General features: G+C 31.0%; 2 pseudogenes; one reads left to right on the top strand and one right to left on the bottom strand.

Annotated features, from left to right (window-relative positions):
* Positions 1 to 306: 306 nt before the first annotated feature.
* On the top strand, positions 307 to 10004 carry LOC149528734 (vacuolar cation/proton exchanger 2-like; annotated as a pseudogene).
* A 4263-nt stretch (positions 10005 to 14267) lies between these two features.
* LOC149528733 (putative UDP-glucosyl transferase 73B6) overlaps positions 14268 to 27831 on the bottom strand; it is a 28937-nt pseudogene continuing 15373 nt past the window's right edge.

The raw sequence follows: 27831 nt of genomic DNA, 5'->3' as shown, positions 1-27831 counted from the left end.
AATGTTTTTAATGAGAGTAGTTGGCAGTTGGAGGGATGGCCGCACATGCCTTCTGGAAGCATCTTGGTCGGTGCTGACCATGCCTTGCGTTGGAATTAATTTACATTGACAATCTGTTCATATTAATGCATTTAATTGAATTAAATGTCCAAATATCTTATGCTTTATATATTTATTGTCATCGACTTAAAAACTTTGTTCACGTTGACAAAGTAGTGCCTTGTATTGCATGGCTGATCTCTTTTGTATTCATGGCTGAGTTGTTTCTGAGCGGCACGGGTTGCGTGATACCTATCTTTTGGCTTTATGGGAAGAGATCAATTCTTATTCGTCTTTGCCCACGGCTCGTTGTTGGGCGTGAACTTCGATGTCGGAAATGAGAGGAGTGGAGCCCACACATTGTATGCGATAAGGGGAGTGGAGGGCTCTTCATTTGGCAAGTTTGGCAAGTACTCGACTTAAATCTGGTACCTCTCTATATAGCCATAACTAATTACAAACAAGCGCTATGTTAGAGCAGGAGTCCTCGGCTTTTCAGAAAAAAGAAATAGATAATTAGAATGACTAATTTGCAAATAGTGAGTGTCATAATTGTTCAACAAAATAATGGAGAACGTAGTTATCACATTTCATAAATCAATGAAAACAAACATTATGACAAAGTTAACACATTTGTGCAAATCATAGTAAAATGTGTGAAAATCATAAAGAAAAACTAAAACTAAATTTGCCAAATAAATATAGAGGTGGCTCTAAAAATAGCAATGACTACCTAGCCAAATCATAAAAAAGAATCTAATGTTTAATTTATAGATTTTAAAGCACATAGCTAAAGTAAAATTAAGACCCATGCATATACATTATGTAAAACAACTATCTAAAATATTTTATTAACTATTATCATCTTTTACATTATTTGCATATGTTATATGCTACTATTAGTTATTGTGATATTCTTAAAAGGATCTTATAAAAGAGATTTGTATATATGTTAATAATATAATATAAAAAGAAAATTAATTATATATATATATATATATATATTCAAAGTTAAATAATATCATTACTAAGTACTTAATACAATTTTTTTTTTTAAATTACTAATTTACATATTAAATACAATAATGATTTATATAATTAAAAAATTAAATATTTAAATATTACCATAATTTAAAATTTATTAATAAATAAATTTATTATTTGACTAAAACCAAAATTTGTTTTTGAAAATAAAGTAAAAAACCTTAAAATTAAAAAGTTTAGATTAGAAGTTTTATTATTATTTTTGCTTAATAAATATACTTGAAACTATATAATCTTTCTAACATATACATCTTGATTTAGTTTTATAAATAAAAATTTAAACTTGAAACATTTTCATTTAAATTTTATTTTATTTATAATTACATTTTACATTATATGAATATATAATCTCATAATTTTATAAAAGGTACATATTAACATTACCTCATCATTGTTTGATAAATTTCTTGGTTTTAAAAAATATGTCTTGTCGTTGGATCATGTTTTGAAATAATGTTTTATTAAAAATACAATTATTATCTGAACAAATAATTTTCTATTAGAAAAACTTTGTGCCTAAGATTCATAACATACTACCCTAGTTGTACGACTAGTTTTCACATTAAGAAAAAAGTGATGTCAATTTTGTTGGACTGCATAAAAAATAACATTCATTTTAGGGTATAGTGAATGTGACTGTTCATTACGCCGAGAGGCGTTCTATACAATGGCAGCACGGGAATATGCCAAGATTCCTTGTCAATAAAAAAGATTTGGGAGCAATTACAAACTTCCAAATTAAATATTAAAAAAGAATTCTCGAAATAATAGCTGGACGAAATAATAGGAAGCCAAATGGAGGCCGAAATAATAGGCCCGAAAAAGTAGGGCCCGAAAAAGTAGGACCCGAAAAAATAGGGCCCGAAAAAATAGGGGCGAAATAATTTCAATATGATTTTTTTTTTTTTGTTAAATATAATTTTGCATGCACATTCATGCTTTTTTTTTGCAGGGAGTGGGGGAATTTGAAACAAATTCGTGGAATGTGAAGAGACGTCTGTTGGGGGATATGAGGAGACTCTCAGAAGTTATAAAACCAAGGCTCCTCATTTCATTTTCATTTTATGTTTTTGCAGGAAGGAAGAGGTGGAGGTTATTGGAGGATTAGATTGGAGTTTTTGAATAGGAGTAAATTGAAGTTTTGGAGTAACATTTTTGCAGGTGAGATTTCTATTTTTTATTTATATTTTCATTTAGATTTAGATGTAGATGTAAATTGAAATTCAAAATTAGTTATAATATTCTACTTTGATTTAGATTTCAATTTTAATTAATTTCATTTAGATTTAGAATTATGTTCATAACTATTTAGGCTTGCATTTAATAGTTTAGTCTTGCATGTTTGATTTAGATTTAGATTTGGATTCAAAATCTATTTGATATATATATTTTATAATACTTTTCATTGTTAATGGTGCTTGATGGGAGTGTTTTAGGGGTGTCTTCTTTTCTATTTCTGAAATATTTTGGTCCAATATGTACTTTCCTAACCAGATCTATCCATTTTCTTCTGATTCATGCATGGAGCTTCCTGACGCTATTAGCGCATTGCTAGGACTGAATGGGAATGGATTAAAGATAAATGACTGACTCTAGATCTGGATATGCATTTGGAATTGGCTCTGTTGCGGCTCCAATTTATAGGTTCCTTCCAGTCTATGAGCACACTAAAATCTTTGCAGAATTCACAAGATCCATGACAAATTGAAACATTGAATTTTTGGAGCCTTTTGATTTCAATTTCTATTTGACTTTGATTTGGGTCATTGTATTTGGACAAAATTCCAGAGTTGCTCGGTCTTCTCATATTTTATTTATTTTATTTCTCTGTAAATGTTGTTAATAAGAATGAGTCTTGTTCATTTGAGTGTTGATAGCATCAATCTCTCTATTTTGAAAATATAGTATTTGTAATGTTTTTATAAAAAAAACCTAAATGAATATTCGATTGTTCTGTGATAGATTATTCTGTGAGGTTCCAGCTTGGAGCTAATAAGATGCTCACTTCTAAAAGCTCTTCGTAGTATACCCATGTGTCTTCTTTAAGTTCTTTACTAATCTTTATCGCCTCCCTGCAATGGATTATTTTTTAGTGTATTTTAGCCGGTGTGATTCATGAGTACGGAATTAGTTTAAACTATTGATGCAAGAATGCAAATCCATGGCAAACCCATTTTGGATTCCGTCATACTCTTCTATCAATGTGAAAAAAAATTATTTCCCACTTACATTAATATTAATTGGTATGGATTTACTTTCATTATATAATGTATGATATGAACAAAATAATTTATATTAGAGAAGATACAAATAGTTGGAAGTCAAGAATAAATTGTTGTTACATAGTTTTAAAATCTGTATTATGCAGAACAACAAATCTTTTACATAGTTTTAAAATCTGCATTATGCAGAACAGATCTATGTTGTGTAGATTTTCTATTTTTAATTTAATCACTTTTGAAATAGAGCAATTAAGTTTTACAATGGGGTGGGTAGATTTGGTAATTTAGTAATTCAATATAAAAGTCATCATTTAATCAATAAAATACACTTCAACACAGTTTATTTCTGTCTTGCATCCTGAGCATTTGATATTTTAGTCATTCATTTTAATATTTTCAACTTTGATATTTTATATCTTGATATTACTTACTCATCTTTGGAAGATGCAATGCCAAGATGAGACAAAGTTCATTCAAAACCATTAGATAAATGAAAAAAATTAATGCATTTAGTGCACAAAATAAAGAATGCATATGCAATCAATTTTTTTTATCAATCTTTATGATAGCTTTTTTTTAAAAATAGAAAATAAAAAATAGAAAATAGAAATTATTCTTTTATGTATGTAGAAAAAAATTAGAAAGATTTTATGTATGTAAAAAATTAAAAGAATTCTATATACATCTAGATTTTTTGAAAAGAATTCTATTTACATCTACATATTTTGATTGAAATAACCATAATGTAAAAACAAAATATAAAATAGAAATGTTAATATATGTATGTAGAAAAAATTAGAAAGATTGCATGCATCTAAAAAAATTCTATTTACATCTAGATTTTTTTAGAATGGAAAAAAATGCATAATAGAAATATCAGTTGCATGTTTGTAGAAATAAATTAGAAAAACATGTATCTAGAAATTAAAAAGATTCTATATGTGTCTAATTTTTAGATTTTACTTTATTCTAAACTAATTATTGATGGATATATATTTTAAAAATATTTATGTAGTTTAAAGTTTAGATTTTAATTAATTTGTATGCAAATAGGAAAAAGAATAAATATTTTATATATATGTAGATTAATTTCTATTTTTAAAATTTACAAGTAAATGAGTACTTTATTCATTTAAAGTAAACAAGTTTTTAAGTAATATATTTTTATTTTAGAAATATATTAATCATAATGTTCATTTATTATTACTTATTTAATATACTTCCTCTCAAATCTAAGACAATAGAAATGATATTTTATTAACTTTGAAATAGGGAAGTGTTAAGCAAGTTCGTTTACAAAAATACCAAAAATATATTTGGTCTTTAATCAAATTGGAGTTAATATTAGAAATATAAATATGATCATTAACAATTAAGCTAAATTCAGTTCAAAACAATAATATTATTTAAATTTAAATAAAATAAGCCATGTTTACTTTGAAACATCAAACAACTAATTAACTAATACAATAATTAAAATAAATGAATCTATTATGACAGAAAAATATTTTTGAAGTATATTTTCTTTGTTTTTCAATCAATATGAGTTTTTTTTTCTACTTGAAAAGATAAACCATCCTAATTTTCATCCTTAGTTAACCCTAACAACAACCCCTACCTTAGCCCTAGCCCCAACAATGATGTACAATATAACTATAATCCAACATTAAACTATAATTATAGCACTAAAACATATCCCTATTGATATTCTAAACTCTAATCATAACGAAAATCTCAGCCCAAACCATAATCTAAACCAAAAACCTACACACTATAACTATGACCATAAGAAAACTTCTAAATATAACCCTTCCTCTAACTCTAACCCTAACCCTAACCCTAACTATAATTGTAACCCTATCCCTACCACTAACTATAACCTTGAATCTAACTCTACCATAATTGGACTTTAACCCTAACTATAACTGTAACCCTAAACCTAACTCTAACCTTAACCGTAACCATAACCGTAACCCAAAACCTAACCCTAATCGTAGCTAGAATTCTAATACTCTGTCTACCCCTAACTCAAACTATAGCCCTAACTATAACTCAAATTTTAACCCTAACTCATATTTTAACCCTAAACCTAACCCTAACCTTGACCCTAACCCTAAGCCTAACCCTAAGCCTAACCCTTTATCTACCACTATCTCTAACCCTAACCCTAACCTTAACCCTACCCCTAACTCTAACCCTAAATCTAACTCTTGCTGTAAATCTAACTCTACCATAATTAGACTCTAACCCTAACCCTAACTTTAATCCTGACTAAAACCCTAACCCTAACCCTAACTCTAACCTTAACCCGGACTCAATCCCCTTACCCTAACCTTAACATTGATATAACTCTCTCTATATATAACCCTAACTCTAAATATAAACCTAACCCTAACCCTAACCCTAACCCTAAATCTAACTCTAACCCTAACTGTAAGCGTAACCCTACCCCTACCCATAACTCTAACTGTAAATCTAACTCTACCATAATTGGATTTTAATTTTAACCCTAACCCTAACTCTAACCTTAACCTTGACTCAAAACTCTAACCCTAACCCTAACTCTAACATTAACCCAACTGTAAAATTAACTCTATTGGTAACTCAAACTCTAAACCTAACCCTAATTCTAACCCTAACCCTAACTCTAGCTCTAGCTCTAACCGTAGCTCTTCCTTTATTCCTAATAATAATTACTTGATCAATATTATGTTAGAACAATTGACTACTATAGCAACATACTCTGCCTCTTTTGTTGATTGAGAAATACAATTTTGCTACATTAGAAGTGTGATAATCTGCATCAACTTGATATATCTTCAACGGAACTTGGTTAATGCATCATTATCTTGTGCTTTACTTAGCATCAAATAGGGGAATAACCCCTAGTTTACCTCTTAGATACATAAATGAATCCTTAGGTAAAGCCTAAGTAAATGTGTCTATTATCTACTCCTTGGTGATCACATATTCCAATCTTGTCTCTTTGCCTTGAATCAATTCCCTTAGATAATGATACTTGATTGCAATGTGTTTTGTCCTTGTCTGCATCATAGGGTTTTTGGATATATTGATTACACTTGTGTTATCACAATAGATAACCACTAGTTCCCTGATTTCTTCCTTTATTTCTAACAATAATTACTTGATCGATATTATGTTAGAACAATTGACTACTATAGCAACATACTTTGCCTCTTTTGTTGATTGAGACAGTAGTACAAAAACAACAATATATTACTAAATAAACTACTAAAATTGTAGATATGTGACTAATTTTGATCACGTGACCAATGGTAGTTTATTGCCAGACATTTATCTCCCAACCAAATTTATGACTAAACTATTGTAATCATTAATTAGGTCATTGATTTAGTCATTTATTGTTGTCACTTGGTAATTTATATGGTAGTTTATTTGGTAGTATAGTTGGTAGTTGATTTGGTAGTATATTTGGTAGTTTTTTGGGTAGTATATTTGGTAATATATATTGTAGTATATTTGGTAATATAATTGGTAGTTTATTTAATCATTAATTTAGTCGTATTAGGGCACGATGGAATTGAACCACCATCCTCCTACTCTTAAAGTTGGTGCTCTTTCATTGAGCTATTACCCTTTAAAGAATAATGTAAAAAATTGACAAAGTTGTCTTCCCAACATTAGATATACCATGATCATGGTCACTGCAACATGATAAACTCTTCTCAAAAAACACAAATTTTAGTTATTATGAAAAACAATAATCTAAATCTTTATCGATAACAATTCAACAATTTTAAATTCTTCTCTTCAAGCATTTTAAAATTATATTTCATGTCAATTACACTTCTCTAAATTATTACAGTGATAGACTCGTATAAAATATAATTTGGAGCACTTTGGCCACACACAAGTATTGTTTCTTGTGCTAAATTCTCAGAAAAAATATACAAATGATTATGCAATTTATGTCAAGAAAATAGACCTTTGCATTAGATAAAAACATCAAACCCCATTAAAAAATCACATCGAACCAGTTGTTTTTTCTTTTCATAGTCTCTGCAATAATTGAGACTAGCTTGTGTGTATTGCAAAAATAGAGTCACTTGCTGTAACAATGAAATGTAATCACCATAATAATACCAATGTTAAGAACATGCAAAAGCTGCATATAGTAAATGTACAGAGGACACGTTGAACTATGCCAATTCCTATCATGACCTAAGAGATTTTTTTTGGGAGGAAACTTTTGTGTGACGAGAAAGCAAAAGACTACCCAAAAAAATTGATCCAACATGCTTCAACTCCAAAAAAGACAATGTAGCAAAATTTCCTGTCCTTGTAATTCCATTGTTAGACAAGTCCAAACCCATTACAACAGCCAAGACATGAATGTGTTAAATAATATCTATTTAACCTTTGACTCAATTAATTTTGTTGAAGAGATTGGAACTATATGTGACAAAAGAGAAAATATAATCAAGAAAAGAAAATATTAACATCATATTTACACTCTGTATGAACAAAATCTTGAATTATATTCAACACAGTTAGAAGGTGTAAATAGGGTTCATTAAAAATCAAAACAAAAAAAAAAGGTTCAAGAAATATAAGCTTTGCCAAGACAAGATTCGGAACCTTGGTTAAATCATTATTAGCCTAATAAGAATATTGGGACCATTAAAATAGTCTCAGCCTAAACATCTTGTATTGCCTACAGGTCTTTATCCCTCCATGCTACCACAGATTTCAGAATGAAAGATGATATCTTACCTTTGCAAGTGATGACTTCACTAGCAGTTTTTGCAAGAGACAGAAGAACTCTATCATCTCTACTCTAAAAATTCTTGCTGAAAGAGTCAATTTCTATTCCACTCTCTATCTCCATTCTCCAAACAACAAAAAAGAAAAAAGATTTATGCTTCTCTTCTAATTGCTTAACCTTAAAATATCTTCTTTACCAATATTCTGAGCCCTTGGACAGAAAATCATTAATCAATATGTTGGATGGAGATAAAGTATAGAAGAAAAAAGAAGAATAACAAGAGTTCTGATTGAGCTAGGGTCCCTGCCTTATGTGCAAAATGAAAGCTATAACATAACATAGATAGGGAAATGACATGAGGAAGAATATGGAAGGAATAAGAGTTTTAAGGAATAAGAATTTTAATTATTGAAAGGGGTTGCTTGTACTTTTTACTTTTGTGTTGTATTTAAACTATTAATCTTAGTGTTAATCAACAATAATTTAATCTAAAAGTAATCCAAAGAAATAGAAATTATAGATACATGATAATACAAAAATTATATTTATGATCATGTTTAATGTTTAATTTTAAAAGATGTGAGATATACAATATAAAAAAATGTTGATATCTATCCCTTATTTTTTATGTCACTTTAACCATTTTCAAATAAAACAATCATTTTATAATAGTTTCTACTAGTTTATGAAATATTATTCATTGAAATATTTTGAACTTCATTGAAGAATTGATTTTTTACATAGCCAACAGTCATTACACAAATCAAATTTAAAAAATACTACGTACAATATAATATTAAGATCATGTAAATAATCATAAAATCATAATTTGATTAAACTTTTTTCTAGTCGTTAATTAATCCTCGATGATATTAGATTAAATTAAATCATATATTATATAGTAATCATAGATATATGAATATTTAATCAACTTCTAGAAAACATTAAAACTAAAGCTCAAATTTTCTTTTTAATGAAATAATACAAAAATATTAAAAAATGACTCCAGATATAATCAATTTGAGAATTTGAAATAAAATGTTATATAGGTAGGAATGTAATAGTTTCTCCAGGATGTTTCTAACAATTTCTGATCACTTCCATGCCATAGCAATAGATATTTATGTAAATGATTGCGGACAAAATAACTTTCCCAATATTTCCCTTGGCGAGAGCACACAAATTCATTAACAGTATATGTTTCTAACAATACAGAAGTCATCCAGTAATGTTTATGTTGATGGCTATTATGGGATTACTTTTCCCTATTGTTCTCCATTCTACACACACATAACTCCATGCTGGATGATTAGAGTTAGCGCTTTCAAGGTTACCAGCTGCATCATGCTCATTGTATATGCAGTCTATCTATTCTTCCAATTGAAGAGTCATCGAGATCTTTATGAATGCTATAATGAGGGTGATGATGAAGGCGGTTATGAGGGAATAGATTCTCCACATCTAAAATTTTCGGAAGCAATATTAGGGCTTGCTATCTTGAATGCATTTTTTTCTTTCCTTTTAGATTATCTTGTCAATGCTATTGAGGGGGCATCTAAGAGTTGGAATATGCCAGTTGCATTTATGAGTGTCATCTTACTCCCAATAGTTAGGAATGCTGCTGAACATGCAAGTGCAATAATGTTTTCCATGAAAGATAAGCTGGACATTACATTAGGTGTTGCAATTGGATCTTCAACACAAATATCAATGTTTGTGATCCCTTTTTGTGTGATGGTTAGCTCGATCATGGGAAAGCCCATGACTTAAACTTTCATGTTTTTGAGATTGCAACACTTTTTATCAATGTTATTGTGGTGGCATTTCTACTTTAGGATGGCATGGCAAACTATTTCAAAGGGCTGATGCTAATATTATGCTATCTGATAGTTGTTGTAAGCTTCTTTCTGCAAATTGATTCTAAAAGTGATGGCGATTCAAGAGATGCTTAAAATAATCTGGTACTTGAGGAAATAGTGTACATAAGGGCATTCAAGTTGCATAAGATGCTTTGGTTTACTAGACTGTTGTAAGGAAAGCTTTAATGAAGGAAAGCTTTCTCAGCGCTCATCTGGCTACCCTCACATCAATTTTGAAGGAGAGCATCTTTTTGCCATGTGATCAGAGAGGACAACCTAGATTTCTCTTAAACCCTTGCTCATTCCTCTATTATTTATACATATATTTTTGTCACATTTTGGCCTGTCAAGAGCTAAACATCAGCAGCAAAATACAGTGTTAGAAGGACTCATTGTGTTCTCAAATTTTAACCCTAGGTTGGGTTATATCACTCCAGAAAGTTTCAGGGATTGCTGATACAAGACATACATGAATCCCCCTTTGTTTCCCTATCAACCATCGTTAATTACTATAAATCATACAGTAAAATATTTATCATCTGTATAACTCCTGTAAACAATAAAATATCAAATTTGGAGCAGATTTAGTTTATCATAAGTAATGGGAAATGGATAATTTTTTCCTAAAACTAAAATGTCGTTGTTCAGTTATTTAAAATTTTTATGAGGATTGAAATTGGTATCATGGTAAGAAAATCTCCACTAGTTTTGACATTGACAATGCAAGCAGAGGATGGATTTTACTTTCAACTATTCCAATTTCCCATTATAGTATGCATTGCCAATTGGACTCCACAAAAGCCATTGGATGAAGATATTTACAGGTAATGCCCTTTGGAATCAACTAGAAAGAATTAACAGGGAGAAGGTATTAGGCTATAAAAAGCATCTAATATATTAATCATCTCTATAGTTCTAAAACAAAACAAAATTTAACTATCAATAAAACAATAAATATCTCAATCATGTATAACATGGCTACTCATCCATTCACTAAAAGAAATTAAATCTACAAATAAAGATTAGGACATTATTATTTATTCAACTTATTGATCCATTAATAAATGGACACTGCACTCTGATCATTGTTCTTCATAAGTCCGATAGTGACTTGAAGAAAAGTAACTATCCCTTTAGCATGACTTCTTCAAAGAAGTTTCTTAATAGTCCCTTTGCATAATGTCCATCGTAGACTTGAAACTGTTCTTCATGAAGGTCTATAATCATGATCTATTACGAAGAACAATGACTTCTATAGTGTCATGGAGAGTAGATTAAATGCTATAGGACAACAATTTATAGGAGGGACAGTGTCCAGCTAAAGGCACTATAGCATATATACCTTGAAGAACAATTTCTATAGCCTTTGAATGGTTGATGATAGCCAAGAAGTTCATGGAGGATTAGTAAAAGCCATGTCAGAGAATCTATCTTCTTTGCACTATAATAGTGTCCTTCATACTACACTATAGCAATGACTATTGATCAATGCACAATGTTCTTATTGTAATAGTGTCCTTCAGCAAAGAGAATTCATGTCCTCTCTACACTAAGAGGAGCAGTTAAATCCATGTGGCACACTCAAGACTTTGATCCCAACTAGTAAAAATAATAAAGCCAAGATGACAGTGTTCATAATGACGATAGTGGTTGTCAAAAGATGCATGTCACTATTTAGTATTACCCAGCCATGATAAGTAAAGACACTATAACATTGACTTATTCTCCATGGAATTCATAGTCCATTTAGAGAGATAATAGAACCGAGATGTTTCTCCTTTATCATTCCTTCTTATTGTTATGAAGCAAACTGTACTGCTATTATAGAATGAGCTTTTTCATTATGATAGTGAAGATTTCTAAATAAAAGAGTTGTAAGGAAAAAGATAAATCAGATCACAAATGTGGGGTTCTTTATCATATTTTCTAGTCTTTCACCATGTGTTGCCCCAACCAACATCACCCCTCTCTCTGCAATGGCCTGACAAGAAATTTCCTCTGCTTCTATTCCAATCTCATCAATGATACCTCTGGCACATGGTTCTCTACAATTTCTATCATAACTCTTTGCTGTAAAGAGGGTTCTTGAACTTCCATTCTTCTTGCACTCCTAATTGCAAAATGCAAAACATCTCCATTCCCTCTAATTTAATTGCTTGTATCTTCAAATTATAATAACCTATTATATCATTGGTAGTTCATTTGTGTAGGATATCAATAATAGTTAACCATAAACACAGTCTATCTACATATTTTGACACTAGATTTTGAGCCTAACAATGTGGCAGTGATGCCAAAGCTTGTTTTAAAGAACACCATCCTTGCAAGAAGACCAAATATTATAGTTTCAGGGAAAAACCAATTTTCATTTTTCAGAAGTCTCCACTATGTCAATTCATTCCCATGTGTCTTCTCGTGATCCAATTGTCAATAAGTTCTTATGATGTTTCGTAAGATCCATTTTGCATTTCCCATGGGCATAGAGAAATAAGGGTAAGAAACTGAAACTATAACCTGAAAGTGTATTATTCTTTTGATTTCTTGATAATATAAACCCTTAAAGTACTTCCAAAAAGTGGGCATTGGGCACCTAGAGTGGGTGTTTCTTGTAATTAAAAATATCTTTTCTTGAATCTGTGGCAGGGGAAGATAAATTTGAAACAAAGTTCATTGTCTGGGGGTAGGGGGTCAAGGGAAATTTGGGCATTCAAGGTGATCATGTAAGCAAGGCCTTTTTCCGAAGGAGGTAAGCTTATTTTATGAATTCATCCCCTCAAATAGATTGGGCAATTAGTTCATCTAAAATTAGAGGTTGAAGAATGGAATCCCCTTGATTTTCATTAGCGGATAAGAAGAAAAAAACCCTTGATTTAGATTTGGGTGATCTTATTCAAAGATTGCACTTGAGCTTCATTATAATTGGGCATTCAAGGTTGCGTGGTGAGGGATTCAAGGTTTCTTACATAGAACCCAGTTCTGAATTTGTTGGTGGTCTAGCAATCATTTCAGTGTTATATTTACTGATATTTTAGAGCTATGTCAGCACTATTTCCTTGTATTTGATTGGCGTCCTGTTGAATGCCATATACAATATGTTGATTATTGGTTTTATGCGATAACTAATTTGGATTTGTAGTTGATATTTCATTTGGTATTTGTATATAATTGTTCCAAATATATCTAATTTTTATGGTAATCTTATCCTGATTTGTGACAGAGGATTCGATTACTAAGAATTAAAATACGTGATGTGAGAAATTCAACCAAATATTACTCAATATTGTAGTTGTAGATATTACACATCCAAGTTTATTCCCGTCCATCAGATCATTCCCACATTACTTAATTTTGAACCCAAGGCACTCAGATTTGAACCATGCTGAATTTTCAAAGCATCTTCTAGATAGAATGTTATTTTTGTTCTAAGAGAGACTTCTATGTGGTGATGACATACCAGAGTTGGATCATTGTGCGTTGCTTCTTTTGTTCTTCATATTTAATATCATTGCTAGGTAGCTCATATCAGTAAATTGGGCATGGATTTCAACCATAGATAGAGCCTTAATCTCAGATTTCATAGGTGTAGGAGTACTTGTCTCAATAATATAATTTTATATAAAATTTTGAAGCAAAATTTCATAGCCAACACCATAAACATAATCTGATGTATTACCCACATATGTATCCTCTTTAGGAATACTCGTGATAGTTTACCAATAGAGGAACCTCCGCAGGGAAAGTTTCTAGACTTATAAAAAAATCTAATTTATCCTGTAGTCATGGCATTTTGTCAAACAGTTGGCATGTCTTCTATATACTTCTAAATTTTATATACAAATCTATTAGAGAAATTAGAATTATGATAGTATAAAGAAACATTAAAAGAACCCATACTGTTTTTCTTTAGAATATCAATGTAGTGTAACTTTCTGAATTTAAAAATACCGCAACAATATACAGAGCGTTTGAAAATGCTTGAACAATATATTGAATAAAATATAAGAAAATTAACAGCATATGAAATGTAGAATCTTACCTTTTGTTAGGGATTGGGTTTCGGTATATGGATGCAAATAACATGAATAAATATTGGATTTCAATGTACAATCACGCTTATCCAGATCCTGCAAAATTGACAGAGCCTCATTTAATCAAATCTCTTTATAAAGTGCTTGAATATCGTAGCTGTACATTTTGGCAATTGTATTCATTTTTCTCAATTAAACTGAAGGCACTTTTTACCTAAAACGAATAAGCTGATTTGTTAGATCTACTATCCACACTGTTCTAAACAGAGCTCGCGATGATTGGGATAATAATCTGTGTAAATTGCATTTCCTATTTTTCCTGTCACCGTTAATTATAAGCTATTGCTCTGATCTCCTTGGCATATGCTATGTTCCTATGACGTGCTCTTTTGTAACATTCTCCACCCACCGTCTAAAACCAATATTCAAACCTCAGGCACACCGCAATTATCTAAACTATTCGATTTTCCTTATTTATGGTGAAATATTTCCATCCATGCGAATATCAATTTATTCTATGAGGGGAAAATAGAGCAAAATCTTTGATGGGTGAAATAGAAATATAAAACATTAGGTAATATTAAGAAGAATAGGGAAAAAATAAGGTGTGTTTCTTAGTAAGATGTGCATTTTAGTTTTTTATTTGGATCTTACTTAAAATCCACTCTCTTTTGACCATAATTCTGACCTAAGTGTACGTGTAATATCACATTTTATCATACTAAAATTATGTTAATGAGTAATTAGTCTTTCATATTTATTAAATGAAAATCTCTCTTGTTTTGCAATATATAACTTTTAATGCTCTTTCAATATAACTCACAAATAAGTTGTAGCATAAGTTTCAGTTCAGGAATATTCAACACATGACATTTGTTGTTATGAAATATATTTATGAGGAAAAGAAGGATAAGGAAAAGGATGGTATCAATTGTTTATTTTCAAATCAGGCTCATTGATCCATGTTTCATAAATAGTCGTTCAGAAGAACCAAATCTGTTGTTTGGGATCTTGTGAACCAATACTCATGAAACATGGATCAATGAGCTTGACCGAAAAACTACATAGTTCAATTCGTACTCGGAAGTTTTTTGATCTAACTCATTGATCCATGTTTCATTAATAGAGCTCATAAGATCTCATCTCTCATAAAAGTGAATGCTACATTTGTAAGCATCAACTCAATGTATTGAGTTCTAGTTGTTTCAATCATTCTAATGATAGATGGGCTCTTTTGAACCATTACTTGTGAAGGTTTAGAAGACCCCATCTCTCATGAGATTAAATGCTACCTTTGGGCTTCACCTTTATGAACATTAAATGGATGCACTAAGTACTAGTTATTGCATTCATTCTTATGAGAGATGAGCTCTTGTAAAGAGCTGCTCATGAAACATGGTTCAATGAATTTGACTAAAAAATTAAACAGTTGAATCCTAGTAGCAATATCAGAACCCTTGATATTTGTATTTCTTGACAACTATATCACACTCATGTATGCACATTTTAAAATGGAATATACCTTGATTGACAATATACAAAATAATAAGCAATAACTATCATATACATATGGTTTCATGCCAAAGATCAAGTTTTAAAAAATATATTTTATAATAGGAAATCATATATTAAGATGTTCAATTTTATTTTTATATGTAATAGTATTATCTTAAATAATTTAATTTATCTACAATATGTATTATTATTATCAATTTTATTTTAAAAAATTTGAAAATTTAATATTATTTTATTAAATTATTATTTGAATTTTCTTTTAAAATAATATAAAATTTAATTATGTTTATTTACTATATTTTATAATATGAGTAAGATCTATTATTATTATCAATTTTATTTTAAATTTTTTGAAAATTTAATATTATTTTATTAAAATATTATTTGAATTTTCTTTTAGAATAATATAAAATTTAATTATGTTTATTTATTATATTTTATAATATGAGTAAGTGGGATAATTATCATTATTAAATAGTAATTATCTATTTACTATTTTAAATTATGATATTAGTTTAAATTATTCTAAAAAAACATTAAATTGGGTTCAATTTTTTGGATTAATGAATCAAATCTATAAAAAAACACATTATCTATATTATGGATTATAGAAATTATAATATATTTGTGTATTTATTTATGTATGTGTCTATCTATGTGTGTGTGTGTGTGTGTGTGTATGCATGTATGCATGTAGAACAGTTAGTCCACATAAAGTGCATTTGAGAACTAATCCACAATAGTTTATGTTTCAACCAAGGTCTAGAAATAATGATTATCAAAGAATTCAACAAATTTTAATGACTTCACAAAGCCCAAATTACAAGTATGTATATTGCAAAATGCACTGCTGCTAGTGCTATCAGAGTCACAATTTTAACCAAAATAAGGAAATCCCATCTGCATTTAGGAAGCCCTAAAGATAACAAATTATATTGCAATGTGTAACATAAAACTTTTAAAAGATTTTCTTTGATACAATTGTCCCAAATATTTGTGTAGCATTACAAAATAACCATTGCAACTTTCATACTAAGCACACAGTTTAGTTAGAAAGAAGTAGAAAAAAATTACCCAAGAGGTTGTTAACTCTCCATCGAATGTAAATCCCCAAAATCACATGTTCTCATAGGCCTTAGAAAGGATTTCCTACCATCATCGTGACTATAGTCAGCATATTTATAGAGAATTTTGAAGGTTTTCAATAAATTGGAAGAGTTAGCACTAATTCACCACAACAATAAGTCAGCACAGTGGAATCCTACTTACCAAAAAGTGTGTCCATATTGGTGACATTCATTCCTTTGGATTTAAATAGTGATATGAGATTGTTGAGGCTCAGACTAGAGCCTAGAAGGTTCCTATTTGTAACTATTTTTCTTTCATTCCATGCATCTCTCCTTCTTAGTAGTGCATTCCATTTCATCCTCCCAATTGCAAATTATAATAACAATTGGCCACCGAAGTTGCATAGTGTGCAAATAGCCCTTTCCTCATTGCCTCTTACCACCAAGAAGCAACTTGCGTCCATGTTTTCCAAGTAGCTCTATGTCTATGTTCATAGTTGCAACAACCCTATTTTTCCCAAGAAACTTGATGTTCATTTTTCAAGGAGAGGCTAAGTTCCTCTAGTCACAAAAACTTGTTGTAAATGGGCTTACAGTTTGGACTTGACACTTTCATGACCAAGAATCTCGTAGTAAATACTTCCTTAGATAATTAAGATTTATATTTATTAATTAATTTTATATATTATTTAATAAAAATAAAACATGATAAAATAACATTTTTTATTACCATGTTGTGACTATTATTTAGCAACAGATATTCTATAAATCAATTGGTAAACATAATTAACTTTTTAAATACATAAGAGAAAGGCTATTTTTGCACTTTTAAGGAGAAATGGCATGCATTTTTTTTGAGACACTTTAGAGGAGATTTATTTAAAAGGAGTTTTAATTATTATTTTTGAATGTACTTAATTGATGAAGTGGATTTTTGTTCTTATGCAATAGTTGAGGACACTCATAGGTCATTCTTGAGATAGTTTGTCATCAATTGGTCTCTTTTTGAGTTTATTATTAATTGGTGTTTTTTTGAGTTTATCATCAATTGGTGTTTTTTTGAGTTTATCATTAGTTTTTATCTTTTCTAGTTCTATATTGAGTTCAATAGGTATTTTTTGTGCACCAAGCAACCTAGGTGGACAAATGACCTTAGGTGGCGTTCCCATGAGGGGTCTTAAGATCTATGTATTATGATAAATTTGAAAGAGAAAAGAATCTGTAATAGTCATTTATACTTGTAAATTATAAAAAATAAATGACATTCATTAGAATGTTAAAAAATCTATTGATCATTCATTTAGTCATTTTTTTGGTGACTAATTATTAGTGAACAATTTTCTAGTCATTTACTTGATCATTTATTCAGTCACTTATCTTAGTCTACGTTTGTGATTTTACTTGATGACTAAACTAGTCATTTATTTAGTCACTTATACTTATAAATTATAAAACATTACTAAAATTTGATCACTTTTAGTCATGTCACTAAATTTTTTAGTCATTTAGTCATTTATTTGCCAAAATTCTACTAGTGAGAAATACAATTTTGCATCTTGCTTGTCCAAGATACTAATCTCTTTCCAACAAAGAATTCTCTTCCTAGTGCTTTTTTGTCATCAATGCTTCTTGCCCAATCTGCATCACTAAAGGTTCTTAACTCAAGATTTCCTCCTTTCCTATACCATAAACCATATTCTTCAATTCCATTTAGGTACATCAGAATCTTTTTCACTACCATCATATGATTTTCTTTAGGATTTGTAGAAAACCTTATAACTATGCCAACTATTGATGCCATATCAGGTTGAGTGTGTACCATATATTGATGTTTTCCAATCATTGATATGTAGTTAGTATGATTTACCTCCTTTGAATCTTCATTCTTTAAGAGTTTATGTCCAGTAGACATAGGTGTTCCAAATGCTTTCAATCTTTCCCTAATGTACTTTCACTTTGTGATGTATATGATATCCTTCATTTGATGAACTTGTGGACCAAAAAAGAATTTTATCTCTTTGGACATAGACATTTCAAATTCTTTCCTCGTTTCTTCAACAAATGACTTGCATAACATCTCATGTCCTCCAAATATGATGTCATCCACAAATATTTCTGCAAGCAATATCTTGGCCTCTGGTCCTTCCTTAACATACAAATTACTATTATCATTTGTCTTTTCAAAAAAAAATCTTAACAAATATCCATGCAACCTTTCATATCATGCTCTAGGAGCTTGCTTCAATCCATATATAGCTTTGCCCATGTCCCTTTTTCTTGCATAAATGAAACCTTAAAGTTGTTCAATGTAGACTTCTTCCAGGATTCCATTTAAGAAAGTTGATTTTAAATCCATCTAATATACTTTGAATCCCTTTTGTGCAACACATGCTAGAATTTTTTTGGACTCCTTTGAGTCTTGCAATAGGGGAAAATGTTTCTCCATAGCCAATACCTTCTTATTGTACATAAATTTTGCATATTAGCCTTTCTTGGTTCCTTGCTACTTCTCCTTTCTCATTCAACTTATTTCTGAATATCCATTTTACCAATCATATTCTTAACCTTAGGTCTAGGTATAAGAGACCATATTTTATTCTTTTCTATTTTCTTAATTTCTTCATTCATTACCTTGATCCAACCTTCATTTTCTAAAGCATCTTTTATAGATTTAGGTTCAAGTTCACTAACCAAACATGTACCTTTTAACTTGTTCCTTGTTAGTATGTCATTTGTCTATTAGAGTTAAAGATTTATTATATTTTTCTTACTCTTAAGATTTGACTATTGGAGTTTTGACTTTTGTCTCTTCATGAATGTGACATTTAATATTTGTTTTCTTTTATTAAATGTCACATTATCTCTTTAGGGTTTCCCTTTTTAGAATGGTTGATCTCCTTTTATAAGGACTAACCCCCTTGTATTTTGTAACACTTTTGATTCATTTTGTTCCTCCCTTGAATACAAATTTTATCTTGAGAGCCACGCTTCTCTTCTTTGCTTAATTCTTTTATATAACAGGTTATTTGCTTGCAAGTGATCATTGTGGCTTCCATGAAGTTGGGATTTGCATCTATTTTTCACACACTACTACATTTGGGCTTGAATTACAATAGCCACCCATTTCCCAAGTGACAGAACCATCAATTTGCTCACATCAAATGGGCATTAGACTTCTGCTTCACAATTTGCAATGTCAAGAGCATCTGACACAATTGTGATGGATAAAAATTTTGTAACATAGAAGGAAAGGGAAAGAGTTCATATTGAAGACATCTCAATTGTGACATCCATGCAACAACTATGTTGTGGAAGCAACATTGATCTGCTAGAACTAGCCATCATAATTGTGATGATTTTGTGATAGTTGTGTTTTTATAAGTGACAGCTAGCCATCGAAACATGTCATCACAATTACAATGGCTGGCCAAATTATTACAAAAAAATGTTTCTTGTAAATTGAAGTCTATCAGGCTCAAGAGAGGGATTCATGATTCAATTCGAGACTCATTTCCTAATTGTGAGTGCTTCACTCTTATATGACCATTAAATAATGAGAAGGATCTCTGGGGATTTGATCAAATTCTAGTAAAACATATGTTCCATTTCTAGATTTTATTGTCTTTGGATAATCATGTTGCAATTAGATTCTGTTAGAAAGGTTAATCTTTCCTTGGATATATATATTAATTGGGATATTCCAAGGGTCCCTAAATGTAGTTTGTCCACCTGTAGACATGTGGAAGACATGTCATTGTTTGTCCTTTATTCCACATTTAAGGACAACTTTTGCTTATTTCTTTATTTAGTTTATCCTCCTTAAGAGGATTGTGACACTTTGCACACACCTATTATGAATGTGGCATTCATAGAAATGGGAGTTACAAATGCAACTCCTCTCTCATCTTTATATAAGAGATGCTCCTCCTTCTTTCTTCAACACACTCTTAGCACTTGATGTTATTGTATTGAGCTACTTTTGCTCCAAAACTCTCTCTCTCTCTTCTCTAGGCATTTTCCTTCATTCATAATACTCACAAGGGGTTTTCTTTGCTTTCCCCTTATAAATCCTTGTCTCCATTGTTGAACCATCTTGGTGTATGCTCTTGGAGTTTGCTTATCTTATGGTAACATTGTTTCACACTTAACTTACTTGGATTGTTTCTCGTTCCTTGCTCAACATTATCATTTCTTACATGGTATCAGAGCTTGGCTATCTAATCCTTGTTTTAAGTTTTGTGTTGAAGGTTGCCATTCATTGGAGCACACCTTATTTGGAGACGTTATTGAGAGAAGAAGTTTGTGTTTTGGTATCTTGTGTTTGCAGGTTTCATATTTTTTTTACTAACCCTCTTTGGAAGGCTTGCCGCCAAAGGGTTTTTTTGTAAAGTTTCATATTTTTTTTTTGCTAACCCTCTTTGGAAGGCTTGCCGCAAAAGGGTTTTCTTGTTAAATTTCAATTTTTTTTTTTTTCTTGTTTTGGACGGCATGCCGCCAAAACAAGAAGTATTACGAGTAAAGTTTTCAATAACTCTCTAATTTTTATACTCTTTTTAAACAAAAATTTTCCTACTCTTTAAAAACTTTTAATATATTCTTCTATATTTATTTATTGTATGCTCTTGAAATTTCAAACATACAACATACATGTTTTTATAGGATTTTCATCCTTATAAATCTAATAACTTTGTTGTTTTAAAACACACATTCATTTTTTTTACATTGCTTTTGTTGGGCGGACGCGCCACCCGCGCGCCACCCCCGCGCCGCCACGCGACACCGCCATGAGCCAGTAGTGTTGCCGCACTGCCGCGCGACACCCTCCTGCCGCCGTGAGCTAGTAGCGCCGCCGCGAGCCAGTGCGCCGCCGCGAGTCTTCAATGCCGTCGCACGTTGCATTCACCACTGCACCGCGGTCTCAATGACGCCCCACGCGAAATAAACCTTGTTCCACCGCTTCCGCCGCCCCCTTCACACCCAGTGTAAACCCTTCGGCGAGGCCTGCGACTAGGCCACACGGCAACCGCCGCCTGCGCAGCCATGCCCGCATCCTTATCCTTTTTACATTTTTTAGAAAAAAAACTTTGTAACCCCGCCATTTCCACTGACCAGGGCCGACCAACTCCTCCGCCCTTTGGGCACGAGGCAGCCACCGCCTGCGCTCCGCTCCCCTTTTCTAAACTATTTTAAATTTTTCCCCCTCTTTGCCCATTTTTTTCATTTTTTCAAATCTTGTTTTATTTATTAAAAAAAAAACAAAACCATAAAACGTGTTTTATATCATTTTTTTAATTTATTTTTTTTAACAAATAAAATTTTTAATTTTATAATTTTTTCTTGTTTTCTCTCACATAAATAATTGAAATTAAAAAAATATATTCTTAATTTTATATAAAAAAAAACAAAATTTTTCTTTTCAATTAATTTGATTTTCAAATTAAGGAATTTTTTTAATAAAAAAAAAGAGGAATTTTTTTTTATCATGTCAACCTTAATTCCAGAAATCAAACTTAATTATTCTAATTATCATTCTTGGAAAACTCATATCTCATTTATTTTTCATTTTAAACACCTCTTCGAAATAGCCACTGACCCTTCTCTTGAACCCGGTTCAGCGGCTACTCAAGACGAGAAAGATACTTGGAAAGCTAAAAATGAAGAAGCTTTAGGGTTAATTGGTATTTCCATTATTCCAGATTTATATGTGTTAATTGCTCACTGTTCTAAAGCTCATGATGCATGGTCCATCTTGAAAACCAAGTATGACAGTGGAGATGAATACTGCAAAATACAGTTGCAGGATCAACTTGAAGATCTCAGGTATGCAGATTTTAAAAGTATGGATGAATTTCTCTTAAAATTTGATTCTCTTAAAAGTCAAATTATGGCTTTAGGTGTTCAATTAGAAGACATTCGTTTAATTCATCTTATTCTTAAAAAATGTCTTCCGAGACAGTTTCAACAGTTTATAACTAATATTCATGCATAGCTTGCTATTCCTACTTTAACTTCTCAGTTAACTTATGTTATTTTTCAAACTTTATTAAGACAGGAAGAAGCTAAGCTAATTCAGTTTGGTACCCTTAAATCAACTGAACATGCATTTGTGTCTAGAAATTCAACTAAAAACTTTCATTCCAATAATAATAATCATAATCATAAACAATATAATACTAATTCAAATAATTCTAACAATAAATTTCATGCCAAATATAATAATAATACCAATCATCCTAATAATAGTCGTAATACTAATAATCAAAGGAACCATTTCAATTCCAAACCTCATTGTTCTTATTGTGGCAAAGATGGTCACATTGTCAATAACTGTTTTAAAAAGCAAAATGATAAAAAACCTATGAATAATAGTAACAATCATCAAACCTCAAACCATAAAAAAGGTAACTCGATTGGTTCTAATCCTCGTCATGCTTTTACTTGTAGCTTTAATCTTTGTAGACCTTTAGAATGGATTGTTGATATTGGTGCATCACAACATGTCACTTCTCATAAAGAAATTTTTGATTCTTTACAACCTGATATTGCTAACATTCCTATTCAGTTAGCTAATAATTAAACTTGTAAAGTTGAAGGACTAGGTGATGTTACTATTCCTAATGGTAAATTGCATGATGTATTATATGTACCTGACTTGAAAACTAATCTGCTTTCTATTTCACAGTTATGTCAAGACTATAAAGTTGAATTCTACAAAGATACATGTTATATCATAGATCCTCAAACTCTCAAAGTGATTGCTCATGCTAAAATGGATAATGACAATTTGTTTAAATTCCATGAATTTACTAGTTCACGATATTCTTTACATACTTCTATTGATTTCAATATATGGCATGAAAGACTTGGCCATTTAAATTCTGATTATATTACTTTCATGCAAAAGTATAATATGGTTGATGGCTTGCCTCACATTATTCCTTCCAAGATTGCCTATACAGGTTGTATGAGTGGTAAGATGCATAGGGAGCCCTTTCCAAGTGGAAAATCATGGCGAGCAACTCATAAGTTGCATCTTGTCCATAGTGACCTTTTGGGCCCCATGGAGAATACCTCCATCCAAGGTTCTCGGTATGCACTTACCTTTGTTGATGATTTTTCTAGACGAACTTGGATCTATTTTTTGCATAGCAAGGATCAAGTTCTTGATATATTTATTGAATTTCAGTTATATGTTGAAAGGCAATCTGGGTATAAACTTAAAATTCTTAGAACTGATAATGGGAAGGAATATGTGAATAATGCTTTTCATTCTTATTTGAAATCATGTGGAATTAAGCACGAGCTTACTATTCCTTATACACCACAACAAAATGGTGTGGTGGAAAGAAAGCATCGGACCATTGTTGAAATGGCTAGAAGCATGTTGCATGCTAAGAATTTGCATTATAAATTTTAGGCTGAAGCCATGTTTTGTGCAACTTATATTCTTAATCGGACTCCTACCAAAGCTCTCAAGGCTATCACTCCAGAAGAGGCTTGGTCTGGTAGGAAACCGAATTTACATCATTTATGAATATTTGGTTCTATTGCTTATGTTCATACGCCTAAACAGAAAAGGCATAAATTAGATGCTAAGTCATCTCCTTATATGTTTGTTGGGTATGATGAAAACACTAAGGGTTATCGTGTTTATGATTCCACTACTAACAAAGTTCAAGTTGCTAGAGATGTTTGTATTGCAGAAAATGGAGTTCATGATTGCTCTACTACACATGATGAAGAATTCAGTGGCACTAAAATTGTGCTGGTGGAGGACCAACCTCCTTCTCTTAACCCTACTCTTTCTCTTAATCGTTCAAATCAAATACCACCGATTATTTCTGCTCCTACAACTCATGATACTCAAGTAGATACTAATGATACTTTTATTACTAATGATTCTTCCTCTACTGATAATTCCATCACAACTAAACGTAAACCTAAATGGGCTCAAAACCTAATCAATGAAGCTGATGATTATATTTCTAGATCTGGTGGAATTAAACAGAGAAGGATTAATTATTGTAATTATGCTTTGATGACTACTATTATGAATTCTAACGATCCTAAGTCTTTTGATCAAGCTAACTCTCAACCTCATTGGCAGAAAGCCATGCAAGAGGAATATGATTCTTTACTTGCTAATCGAACTTGGGACTTAGTCAAATTACCTCATGGAAAGAATATAGTTTCATGTAAATGGTTATACAAAACAAAATTGAATACTAATAATGAAATTAGTAAATTCAAGGCTAGACTAGTTGCTAGAGGTTTTTCACAAATTGAAGGATTAGACTATAATGAAACTTTTGCTCCTGTTGCTAAGATGCCTACTATCAAATTAGTTCTTGCTTTAGCATCTAAAATGAATTGGCCCATTCATCAAATGGATGTTAAAAGTGCCTTCTTAAATGGTGATTTACATGAAGAAATCTATATGGCTCAACCTCCTGGATTTGTTAAGAAAGGTAATGAAAATCTGGTTTACAAATTGAACAAATCTATTTATGGTCTTAAACAATCACCTAGAAAATGGTATTCTAAAATTAATTCTTTCTTTGTTTCTCAAGGTTTTACTAGAAGTAAGAATGATCCTAATTTGTATATTAAACATACTAATGATGATATTATCATTGTTATTGTTTATGTAGATGATCTAATACTCACTTCTAGTTTAGACGTTTTGATTTCTGATATTAAATTCCAACTTAAATAGAAATTTCAAATGACAGATTTAGGTATCTTACATTATTTCTTAGGTATGCAAATTTTTCAAACTCCTAAAGGTATCTTTGTTTCTCAAAGCAAGTATGCGTATGATCTTTTAGAAAAATTTAAGATGAATGACTCTAACAATGTTTCAATTCCATGTGAATTAGGAACTAAATTAATGAATGATATGAATACTCCTTTTGTTGATGAAACTTTGTATAGACAGTTGGTAGGAAGTTTAAATTATTTAACTCTTACTAGACCTGATATTGCTTATAGTGTTGGTTTAGTTTCTTGATTTATGTCTAAACCTCAACAAACTCATTTTAAAGTTGCTAAACGCATCTTAAGGTACATTAAAGGAACTATTAATATGGGATTATTTTATGATGCAAATTCTGAATTTATTTTACATGGCTATACTGATTTCGATCTAGGTGGAGATCCCAATGATGGGAAATCCACTTGTGGTTATTTTTTCTTTGTTGGTTCAGGTCCAATTTCTTGGAAAAGCATAAAAGAACACTCTATTTCCCTCTGCTCAACTGAAGCTGAATACAAAGGTTGTACCAATGCAGCTAAGGAAGCTTTGTGGATTCGAAGACTTCTTGATGATTTGGATCTACCTCAACAATCGCCTACACCTATACATTGTGACAATCAAAGTGCTATTGCCTTGGCAAAGAATCCAGTTTATCATGCACGCACCAAACATATTTCACTTCAACATCACTTCATTCGAGAACAAGTTGAAGACAATCAAATTATTCTTCTTTATTGTAAAGGAGAAGATCAAGTGGCTGATATTTTAACCAAACCACTTTCTAAAGAGAGATTTCAGTTCCATTGTAAAAATTTGGCTTTACAACCCGTTGATGTAAACTCCCCAAGTAAAGATTAAGGGGGGGTGTTAGAAAGGTTAATCTTTCCTTGGATATATATATTAATTGGGATATTCCAAGGGTCCCTGAATGTAGTTTGTCCACTTGTACACATGTGGAGGACATGTCATTGTTTTTCCTTTATTCCACATGTAAGGACAACTTTTTTTTATTTCTTTATTTAGTTTATCCTCCTTAAGAGGATTGTGACACTTTGCACACACCTATTATGAATGTGGCATTCATAGAAATGGGAGTTACAAATGCAACTCCTCTCTCATCTCTATATAAGAGATGCTCCTCCTTCTTTCTTCAACACACTCTTAGCACTTGATGTTATTGTATTGAGCTACTTTTGCTCCAACACACACTCTCTCTCTCTCTCTCTTCTCTAGGCATTTTCCTTCATTCATAATACTCACAAGGGGTTTTCTTTGCTTTCCCCTTATAAATCCTTGTCTCCATTGTTGAACCATCTTGGTTTATGCTCTTGGAGTTTGCTTATCTTATGGTAACATTGTTTCACACTTAACTTACTTGGATTGTTTCTCGTTCCTTGCTCAACATTATCATTTCTTAAAGATTCTCTTATATTATGGGAGTGATAATGTAGTAATAATTATTGCAAAGTATTGGTAGTTAATTATGCCTTTTTCCCATAGCTTGATAAATTGTGCCCAAAGTTTTTCATTGGTCTTGATGCATTAAAAAGCATTGTATATGAAAGAATGTGGCCAAAGTAGGTTGGGTCAATAAATATGGCTGGTCCAATACTTGCAAGGCTCACACAATCCTTCTTGGATGTAATTAATGTAGGGGTTGTGCCGACAATTGTAACATCATGACAGGTGAATGCAATGGGTCATCTTTCATTTATGAACTTTTCTACTGATGTTCATTTCTATTTCCATTGTTAATACATGTTTCCCAAAATTTTTGTGAGACTATTCATAACTTTTGAATTGCAAAAAATGGGTTTTTACAAGACCTTATAGTAGCATATGGTATATATCATACTATCATAACAATTATTTTAAGATCAAATGAAACCTAGTATTTACATATATGTTATGGATTGCATGGTTGTAGTGTCTTTATTTGTTTATTTCTTGCATGATAGTTTTGTTTATCATAATCTCAATTTACCCAATTAATTGAGCACATTTAAGTTCTTTGGCTAGAAAAATATATAACTATGATGTTAATAATGGCTCTAGTATACCTATTTTTAAAGATGAATATTTTCAAATTTTCAAATTTAATTAACTTCTAGCTCTTGGCCATATAAAAAAGTGCCCCAAATAGTTTTCCTTGATACACCAATCACAATTTGGTTTGGGATTTTGAGCTACTTGCATTTCTTAAATATCTTTTAAATTGAGAATCATAGTTTCTAAGCTATCATGTCATTATTATCCATAAAATATATGAATCACCACCCATTGTACAATATTAACCCTTTTTTTCTTTTATTTTAGAGTGTGAAGGTGAATAGAGGTGAGCTTATGAGTTTTGTATTGAAGTCTATGCAAGGCTATCAATCGACAATTTATTGAGAGTCAGTTTGTAAACTATTGTCATTACTCTTTACAAAATACATGTATCACTACTCATCATACAATTCAAACACATTTTTTTATTGATAATAAAGTGTAGAGGAAAGTTAATTTTATGAGCTTATGAGTGTGCTATCGAAGCCTACATGGGGTCCTTCGAT

Source organism: Cupressus sempervirens, chromosome 11 (assembly GCF_028749045.1).
Source record: "Cupressus sempervirens isolate cs-2001-9-10 chromosome 11, ASM2874904v1, whole genome shotgun sequence".
In the NCBI taxonomy this organism is placed as follows: Eukaryota; Viridiplantae; Streptophyta; class Pinopsida; order Cupressales; family Cupressaceae; genus Cupressus; species Cupressus sempervirens.
Note: the sequence above shows the minus strand (reverse complement) of the source record. Positions and strands in the feature narration are given on the sequence as shown.